Below are 10,676 nucleotides of genomic sequence, written 5' to 3' on the forward strand. Positions count from 1 at the left end.
AGGTCTCTATAAATGAACGGAAACTGACAGGAAAAGAAACGATCAGGAATTCTTTACAGCTTTCACAAAATTATACAAAAGGAATAGAGAGAAAAACTTATGCTTACCTATAGGCATTGTAATGGAATAACTATAATCCCATATAAATGTGACTGCTGAATAGGGAGATAAACTGTGTTTCCCCCAGTGCTTTGATCTATCACCATTATCCCATCTCTGTAAGGACATTCCCATCGTGAATATGGAAACACTGAGACCAGCCAGATCATGTTAAGTCAAATCCATGCAGTGTATCAGAGACTCTCCCAGTCAGTGTAGTAAAAGTGGCTGTCATAGATGGCCAGACTGAACGGGTAATTCAAAGCATCCTGGAACACATGTCTCTCAGTCCCATCAGGAGATACGCACTCCAGTGTCTTTGTACCTGGTGATTTAGTACACTTTTATCTTAAAATTGTACTACAGATATCTGAGATGCTATATTTTGTGGAAACCCTTACCTGCATCTGCCCAGCACAGGCGATTTGTGTCAAAGTCCAATGTCAAAGCATTGGGCAACATGAGACCCACTTGCACCAGTACTTTCCTCTTATGTCCCTCCAGTGATGAGCTCTCTATTTTGGGAGCATCACGGTTCCAGCCGGTCCAATATAAGGTTCTGAAGGGCATGTGCAGTAGAAACACTTCAGAGCACTTTCATAGAAAACAATTACACCATATAAATGAATATACTGGTATTTATTGCAGGAATACATAATAAAGCCGTCAGTGTATATGATATTCATGTTTGCATAATGGTAAATTATTGGCATTATTATTTTTGCTTAATCAGACAAGAGTTTTGGATTTCGATTAGATCATGCATTACATTTACGAGGGTCTACCTTTAAGGCCAGTAAAACAGTGGAGTTTTCTTGAACTGGGTCTGTTTCATCAAGAGGAATGACTCAGATATGTGAGGCTTGTGTGTAAAGGCCCTGAAGGGGAGGAGCTTGTGACAGGATACATCAGTGCATTGTTCAGTGGCACAGCATCACCTGAGATACCTGACAGGAGGAAAGAGCAGAAATTATGACATGAAAATAGAGCACTGCATGATTTGGGGGGTTAAAATGTAAAAACAGTTAAAATATAATTTAAAAAACACTCATAAGTTAAAACTTAAAAAGCTGTTTTATTTTAGATAAAGCAGGTCGTCCTTACATAGGGTCGATTATTTTGAAATCCCTTGACATGAATACTGCTCAGTTTATCTCAGTATTCTATCTATTATCAGATGTTTTTATTGTTGAAAACAACAATAGATTACAAATATTCTTGCAAATATAGTTTTGCATTAGCTGACAACTTGACAACTAGGTGTCAGTATGAAGTCAAAGAGCATTTTTGTATCAAGCTGTGAAACATAAACAAAGAAATGCTTTGTGCACCTTTTGGTAACACAGCTTAGTTTCAACGTCCAGTATATTTCCAGCAGATTTTCCACCGGAATGTATCATTTCTTTTCAGGCTTTACAACGTAAAAAGTGCATCCTAAAGAACTTCATTACTCACAGGGGGGCTTTACATCATCGTAGGACAGCGTTCCAATAGTTTCTACGCCTCGATGGTCCACACACACACACCAGCAGAAACTGCTGTTGCCGTATCATTGCCCAGGCAGGAAATTCCCGTGAGCGTCACACAGGGGCATGCAGTCCTGAGAGGACGGCTGAGCATTATAGTGAGTCAAGAGTGAAAGCCTCCAGCGCTCACACACAGTCTCCACCCGGGGACAAGAGGTCCTCGCTGCAGCCAGCGCCGCTGAGTAAGAGACACAGCACACACTGTCACAACCTTTCTTTTGGAAAACACTGCCATTTTTCTGTGACCATTGACCGGATCCATATATCTTGCCTCAATGAATGACTGTGTGAGCGTTAATTACAGTTAGGCCGTCTCATGAGGGATAATTATGTCATATTTAGTTGGAACTGATCACCACTCCCACAACACACACAATGCAGCAGTAGGAACGGGAAGTGTGTCCCTGTCTTTTAAATGTCTCGGATTTTGCAACGTGCTGTTGCTGATCTTTTGTATTTTACAACTTAAATGACAATGGACCAAGATATTTCAGGACATTAAAACTTATAAAAGCTAAAAGAATAAAACTGAAATAAAAAATTGTAGATAGATAAATGTCCCTCATGTTCTCTTGAGAGTTATGTTATGTATGTATAATAATAATAATAATAATAATAATGTATTAGCATCAGTCATATATATATATATATATATATACTGTATGTGTGTAACTATTAAACAACTTTAATAACTATTATTAGCATTTGAACTATTATAGTTTTTGTTCATATTTTGAATTCGATTTTTATTTGATATTTTCTTCTTTTGTGTTAATTTTAGTTAAAGTTTTAGTAATTTTGTTATTTTTACCATTTTATGTGTTTTTGTTGTACTGTGTGTCTATATATTTGTATTCTTTTTTATTTCAGGTTTAGTTTATTTTATACATCAAGTTTGATGAAAATGACTAAATTAGCTGATTTATTTATTTATTTTACATCAATTTATTTCAAGTAATGGATTTGACTATTCTTTTTTAAGTTATTTTATTAAATGAGCATTAACTTAGTAAGCATTAAAGGGCTCCTTTCAAAAAAGAAATGTATATCTGACCAAATCAAAAGTTAGTAAGCAATAGCTGCAGAATGTGAGGGCATAAATTCATACCTGGTTGATCACAGTTGGCATGCACTGTGCCAGGCATTGTCCTGGTGCCCACTCTCTCTTAAGGGGGTTTTAAAAAACAGAGGACCAGTGAACATTTAAATACATTACATTTTCAGTATCCACTAAATGGCATGGTGTGATTAAACCAAGTCCTGGAACAAAAGATGTTGTTCCGGGAACATGTTCTACTTGTTTCAAGTACGTTATGAATGATTAAACAACTCATTTGTGTTTGATTGATTTATAATACACCGCTGAACATAATATTTGACTTGATTGTTGGACTTCTGTGTTATAAGCAAAGAGAACAGTCTGTTACTGAGCTGACAGGGAGAACTGTTATGTGTTGCTTGATAAATGTGGTATACGTGGTGGTTGGCAAAGGAAGCCGTCGCCCTTGTATTCAGGCCAGCACTGGCAGTGGAAGGAGCCCTGGGTGTTGAAGCAGGAAGCAAACGGATGACAGAGCTGAAGAAAACACTCATCGATATCTGTAAAAGAAGAGAATGATGGGCCTCCTGTGAAATTCAACTCTTGAATTTGTACCGCATGTGTGGTTACATAAATAACACTTGTGATTGAAGAGTGTTAGTGGTCCTCGTGCATGAAAGTGTTTAATAAATGTCTGCGTTGAATGATCATGATAATAGTTAATACAGAAATTGTTCAAATGAACTGATTTTATGTGCGTATGTCTTGTTACAACTGATCTACACGGACATTGTTAGCCAAATATTTAGTTTTCCATCCAGCACTTCTTTGTAAGTAACAAAGCAACAACATACAGTATGTAAATATGTTCTAATGTAACTTTGTGCAACAGTAAGGTTGCAAAGTTCCAAAAGTGCTGATATACAGTCCAGCAGCACTTGAGGTTGCAAGTCTGTATATTAGTGGTAGGATTTTTCAGTGGCCCTTTCTGCAGAAAACATCATTACGCCAGAGGTTGGCGATCTTCTTATGAGTGAGTCATTGAATCATTTACTCAAATGATTTGTTCAAAAACACAGATTCATTCAGAAATGCTGTTTTTCTTGGCGATGCCCAACAGTCGCTCAATATTTATGTCTTGTTTATTTAACTGTTCTGTATAAGCAATAGTGATGACAGCTTTTCAAAACTCTGAATCAACTGAACTGGTTGCTTTGCGAATTGATTCACTGTTTCGAAGCACTGTGTTGTAAATACAATGGCGGCACAAATAATTAAACATTTTACAAAACAAACTGCAAATGTTTTCATGAACGTGTAAGCTGTGAAATGTAATCTTCAAATCAATAAATACAGAATTATTTAAGATTCTGTATAATGTGTAGTGCTTATTCTATGTTTTTAAACCATATGTTTGACATGGGTTCATGAAATCAACTCCACCTAGTGGCGAACCATCGAAATTTATAAACCTTTAGAAAACATATAATGTAACAAATCCGGAATTTCGGAAATCATGTGGCTTAGCCAGTTTGAAACACACCCAGAATCACTGATTCGCAACAAAAGATTCATAAAGGTTTCAAATCTAAATGAAGCAATAAGAGTTTCTGTGTTCCATTACCACTGCTTTTATGCAGCAGATTAATAAAAAGGAAGTTAATATTAAAAATATCTTTTAGACAGAATTTTGCTAGTTACTTTGACTGTTTTTGAAAATGTCTTTGAGAATGAAAGTAGTTGCAAATAAAGCTGGAAAAAGTATACCGGCAAACTCCTGAAAACGAACTCTAAACAGATTTCTTTTTTGCCTGGTTCTGTTTGAAATGATGTCACGCCAGTTTATTCTTTGATTTAGGGTTAGATGAATTATATGATGATTTATAATCAGGACCTCACAAGAACTGGTGGTCTGACTATTACGACTATGATTAACTGCTAAAAAAAGACTTCCAAGGCCTAAAAAAGGTTTACTGATTTGAAAAAAAGGACTGATTTTAATTATATATCTACTCACAACACCCAAATTCTCATACAAATATTACAATATACTGAACACTTGCACACACACATGCAAATCGAGATCAAACTCATAGCCAGATTGACAGTTGCAGTGATGGCCACACATGCCGAGTGAGGACTGCAGGAACCGAGCCCCTCAGCGCACTCGTCTACATCTGGACCACAGATTCAAAACCCAAGAGAGCCATTCGGAACTTTAACTAAGGCAGTAATTCAGTAAAGGCATGAGAAGATGACACACAGTCTCTAAGGGAACTCTCAAAGGCGCAGTCATAGCATAGCATGGCTTGATGTCAAAATATGACATAGAGGAACACTGAAATACTTGTACCATAGCAGTTGCGTCCATCCCCATGGAAGCCCATGGCACACTGACAATGGTAATGAGTGCCGTCTCCTGGCAGGCAGAGAGCCATGGGGGTCACAATGGTGCTTCCCAGTTGAACAGGGATTCAACTCTACAAGCCCAGGCAGCTCACCTGATAACATAAAGAATTTCCTCAAAAAGATCCAAAATTTTATGAAACAGAACTAATAATGACCCCACATTGTAGACTTGTTTGGTTATCGGTATGTTCTTACCTCCTACAGGTCCCAGTTTGTTGGTTATGGCATATCTAAGGGTGGTTCCTTCTGTGAACATGACCATCAGATGCTCCACATTCACCTGCTGAAAGTCTGGTATGGTCCATGGGCTGTGCTCACAGCTACGGAAACTCACGTTCTAGTGTAGCATGTTGGAGAATGTCTCAGATCCACCATTTTCTGACACCACCATGTACTCTCGCAGTGAAGATGATGTCACAACTGAGCCAGACACAAATTACATTACCCATAATGCCCAAAGAACACATATAAAAGCATTAACTTTGGACATGAGTGGCTTTTAAAACATGCAATAACACTATTGATAAAAGACATGGATGTTCAGTAATGAGTTGCATTTATTATTAATTATTATTGCAATAAACAGTTTTCAGCTAATCAGAATATCTCATGTAGCTTTGCAAATTTGATTGGCTGAGGGTGTTGATGTTTAGTCCAACAACACTGGGGTATTTCTCTATCACTCTGTTTATGCAAGCCCATTTCCACCATATAAGGAAATACTTTGGTAAATCATAATAATGATATAAAACGTCATAATTATGACACAAACATTCAAAATGATGACATACTGAGTGATAATTATGAGATAAAATCTGAAATTATAATAAAAGTACATAATTTACTTTTTTTCCCATGATTTCTAAATAAGAAAACAGAATTATGACAACACATCTACTTTTTATGTGACATGATTTTATGATTTTTTTTCTTTTGATCTTTTTGTGTGATAATTATGACTGTTTATCTCAGAATTTTGACTTTTCCTCATAATTAAACCTTGCTATCGCATAATATTGACTCGTGACTCATATCTCATAATTGAGTATCTAATATTTTCGACTTCATGTCATGACTTAGTATCTTATAGTTATATATTTATCTCATGACTTAGTATCTCATAATTTCGACTTCATCTCAAAACTTAGTATCTCATCATTTCAGCTATATCTCATGACTTAGTATCTCATATAATTTAATCTGTATCTCATGATTTAGTATCTCATAATTTCATCTGTATCTCATGACTTAGTATCTCATAATTTCGACTTTATCTTATGACTTAGTATCTCACAATTTCAGCTTTATCTCATGACATAGTATCTCATAATTTCAGCTTTATCTCATTAATTAGTATCTCATCATTTCAGCTTTATCTCATATCTAGGGGTGTACGGTACATCTAACGGTACACGTATTCGTACCGAAAATTATCGGTATGAGTTATTCGGTTCAGTACGTATGTGTACCGAACAAATTGTTCAACTTTTTTAGGAAATTCAGACAATACATGCTGTTTTGACGCTCTTTGTTGTGGATCGGGAATTCTAGGTAAATCTCCATTGATCCTAATGTCAAAATTTAAGTGGTTGAATTAATCCATTCCTTGAGCCTCTCGAATAATGGTAACACGCTGACCTTGTGGGCTGAAGACCAGCCCTGCCTGATGAGAAAACTCAGCACCTGGAGAAAATATGTTTTCCTTCTTTAGACTTCTTCATGATCTGTGTGACATAAAGCAATGAAGCTTCAGATAAGGAAAAACAGACACACTGGATATGCTGAAGCCATTCAGATGGTTCTGGAACCCAAGAGCAAACAGACAACCAGATGTGAAGACCAGCGGGCTCACAGCCATCAGAGCCCAGCTTGCCTGAGCTGGGACAGGACTGATGGAGATGTATGCGCAACCTTCTCCCACCACAGCAAAGATGTCCACATTGTTTAGCTGAACGTTAATGTCTCCAACAGAAACATGGCCACTCAGCTTTCCACATAAAGGCTGAGAAATGCCTGCAAAATCAGATTTATCTTTCACATTTTTATTAGAAACTAATATTAAAGGGATAGTTCACCCAAAAATGAAAATTCTGTCTTCAATTTCTCACCCTCATGTTGTTCCAAACCCGTAAGACCTTAGTTCATCTTCAGAACACAAATTAAGTAATTTTAGTTGAAATCCGAGAGCTTTCTGTACCTCCATAGGCAGCAACACAACTGACACATTCAAGGCCCAGAAAGGTTAAAATAGTTCATGTGACATCAGTGTTTCAACCGTAATTTTATGAAGCTATGAGAATACTTTTTGTGCACAAAGGAAAAAAAAAAAAAGACTTTACAACACATGCGTTTTGTGCTGCTGACGCAGGAGCCAGCGTTCTGATGTAGAACCCGGATGTGCTGCGACTTGTTTACAAGCAGAGGTCAGAAAGCTCTCAGAAAACATCTTCATTTGTGTTCTGAAGATGAAAAAAGATCTTATGGGTTTGGAATGACACGAGGGTGAAGAATTAATGACAAAATGTTCATTTTTGTGTGAATTATCCCTTTAAAGGTATCATAGTCATAATAAAAGACATGACAAGAAAATACTAAACTAAAAAGACTCACCCATGGGTAAACATTGTCTGCCATTGCCATTGTAACCAAAACGGCATTGACAGCAAGGACCAGATGGATAGTCTGTGCAGTAACCATCCTGAGAGCAGAATTTCAGGTGCAGGCCACACATTTTGGTCACATTATTTGAAGTAGCATGTAATATATACTTCTTGGTTTGGTTTTGGGGGCTGTTGAACAAGTGAAGCTGGGATGTCCATTTGGGCCTTTATCTGCAGGCATGTTTGATTCTACTGTAATGTAGAAATCTTCATCTGTGGTGCTGCGCAAGCTACCAAAACCCATTGAATCAGACTTGGGGACGGAAGCAGGAACTACCTTCTGGAATGGGAACCAGCTGGATCCGATGTGGAAAATCCACAGTCCATTTACCCCAGTATTCCCATTAAATTTTAAGATTCAGATTTCACATGCTCAGTAAATATGGTTGCATTTGTAATTTCATTGATTTTTATTTGAGTTATTTATTTGTATGGGTACAACAAGAAAATCAGCACAAAACAAACAAAAAACGCATTGAGATTACTGCACATGCTACAACATACAAATGATGAAATAATGAAGAAATATTTGATATATTCAATTTGTCTTTTTAAAAATGTGATGAAATCAATGGCTTACATAAAGAATGTTGAACTGGACGTCGTAGAACTGTAATGGCTTTTTCTTTGTGTGACGACACGCTTAATCAGTTTTGTTTTCCACGTTCCGTTGCAAATATATGCAGGACTGAATCATGTCATAGCAAGTCAGTTCGTTGTGAAAGAGCCAAACGGCTTGACTAAACTGTGCAAAGGTCCCACGACTGAAGACAGTACTTTGGAGGGAAGGTGAAGCAGGCTAAACTGAGGAAATAAAAGTTTGTCCATAAAGGAATTGTTTTGGATCAGTCTGTTTAACAATCTCCTGATATTACTTGATATTTACACTGTGAATGAATCGAGGTTACAAGATGGTTTTAAAGTTATGTTACAGTCAGGAGATCTCAGTATTGATAAAATCACCATATTTTGCATATCACACACACACACAATAAACACAGAATACATTTTGTTTTCTTGGTGTTGCTAGATTTACATTTATGCATTTGGCAGATGCTTTCATTCAAATGTATAAATGGATTACTATGATGACCTTCTTAGAAACCCTAAACAAATTCTTTACAATTATATTCAGATCTATATAAATTGCTGTTATGATCTTGAGGACAAGTAGTTTCTATGTAGTTATTACTATAGTGTAATATCATCAGTTTGATAAAGAGCTATGGAACAATTTTGAGAAATACAATACAGCCATGGAAATACAAATCAATTGGCTCCAATGTTTGGTTCCTCAACGTTCTTCAAATATCTTCTTTTGTGCTCTGCAGTAGAAAGACAGGTTAGGACTAAAAATGATGACAGCTTTCTCATTCTTAAATGGACTATGCCTTTAAAAGCATTTTAGTGGTCCTTTCTGATTCATCTTAAAGTGCAACTGTTTGAAACCATAGAAGTTATGGGCTTATTTAGTCCCACACTCTTAAAATAAAGGTTCTAAAAAGGGGGTTTGCAATAAAAGAACCATTTTATGTTCCCCAAAGAACCTTTCAGTGAACAGTTTAAAATAATATCGTTCTTTAAAAAAAACAAACATTTTAATCATCTAAAGAACATTTTCCCACAATAAAGAACCCTGAAAGATTCCATGATGAACCATCAATGCCAACAAAGAACCTTTATTTTTAAGAGTGGATGTCTCAAGAACACTTGAAGCTGTAATGTTTATCGACAGGATCACTGGACATGCATCTTGAGCAACACTTTATTACACTCTTTATGACCCCTAATCTGATGATCTTACAGCTTTGACTCAGAGTCGAGTCTAGCAGACTTGAGAGACAGTTTTTACATTAGGTCTTTACGTGTCGTCAGACATGACCTTTCACGGTATAACTTGACAGAATGTCAATTTAAAGGCAGTGATTGATTCTTTCCATCAGTTCACTTCCTCTAGTGGTCTTGGTTTTACAGCTTCACATGCAGAACTTGGCATTCAGCTCAAGAACTATGACAGATATTCCTTTGAAAGGCACTTTCTAGTTTATGAGAATGAATTCCATTACAGTGACAGAATCAATCTTGCACATCTGAAATTTTACAGCCACTGTTATGCATTGTAGATCGAGTAATGACCTGGGAAACGCAGAGGTTGCTTAAGCGGTTGTGTTGTTTCCCACAATGCACATCAGCTTGCGTGCGAAACACATGCTTTTCGTTGCAGGTAATTTCCTGATCTGCATCTAATCTTTTCCTTAACGGTCTACATGTTGTCTTTTGTTTCATTTTTAATTGCACAGCAAATAGTGACTCTCAGACTAATGAAAGTATCCTGTTGTTCACATTCACATTTACAGGCAGATGCTCTGACAGGGTCCATGTGTTTATTTAACGTGTTCCTTTAATTAGACACTTGGAGAAGGGAAGAGAGGGATCCTTATAAGGAAAGACTGCACGGAAACATTTATCTGTCAATCTGGCCATATATTACAGTTCATTGTGTGGTCCACTTGGAGAAGGGAAGAGAGGGATCCTTATAAGGAAAGACTGCAGGGAAACATTTATCTGTCAATCTGGCCATATATTACAGTTCATTGTGTGGTCTTCTGTAATGTAGCCTGCACAGGGCCGAGAGATGTTATTTCTTTGATAAAGTCAAAGTATTCCAGAAATCAGTGTTTGCTTATCCAACTTTTGCCGCAATTTGTCACAGATGGATTATGGGCACCTGATCTGAAGGGACTATCTGTTGTGTGTATTTTCTTTTGTTGGATTAGTGCTGGTAATGGCTGTATTTATATCTCCTTCCCTACAGGATAAAGGACCTGGTTTGAACCGGAGATCTTTTTCAAATGCCACAACCAAGCTGATGCACTACATTCTGAGTGAAATGTAAACTTCTTTAACAAAGAATGTTTTTTTTTTTTTTTTTTTTTTTTTTTT

At 36.8% G+C, this 10,676-nt stretch overlaps 1 pseudogene; it reads right to left on the reverse strand.

Annotated features, from left to right (window-relative positions):
* Positions 1-330: 330 nt before the first annotated feature.
* On the reverse strand, positions 331-8,061 carry LOC107582144 (nidogen-2-like; annotated as a pseudogene).
* Between the last annotated feature and the right edge of the window lie 2,615 nt (positions 8,062-10,676).

This window comes from Sinocyclocheilus grahami, unplaced genomic scaffold, assembly GCF_001515645.1.
Source record: "Sinocyclocheilus grahami isolate Dianchi unplaced genomic scaffold, SAMN03320097.WGS_v1.1 scaffold40.1, whole genome shotgun sequence".
In the NCBI taxonomy this organism is placed as follows: domain Eukaryota; kingdom Metazoa; phylum Chordata; class Actinopteri; order Cypriniformes; family Cyprinidae; genus Sinocyclocheilus; species Sinocyclocheilus grahami.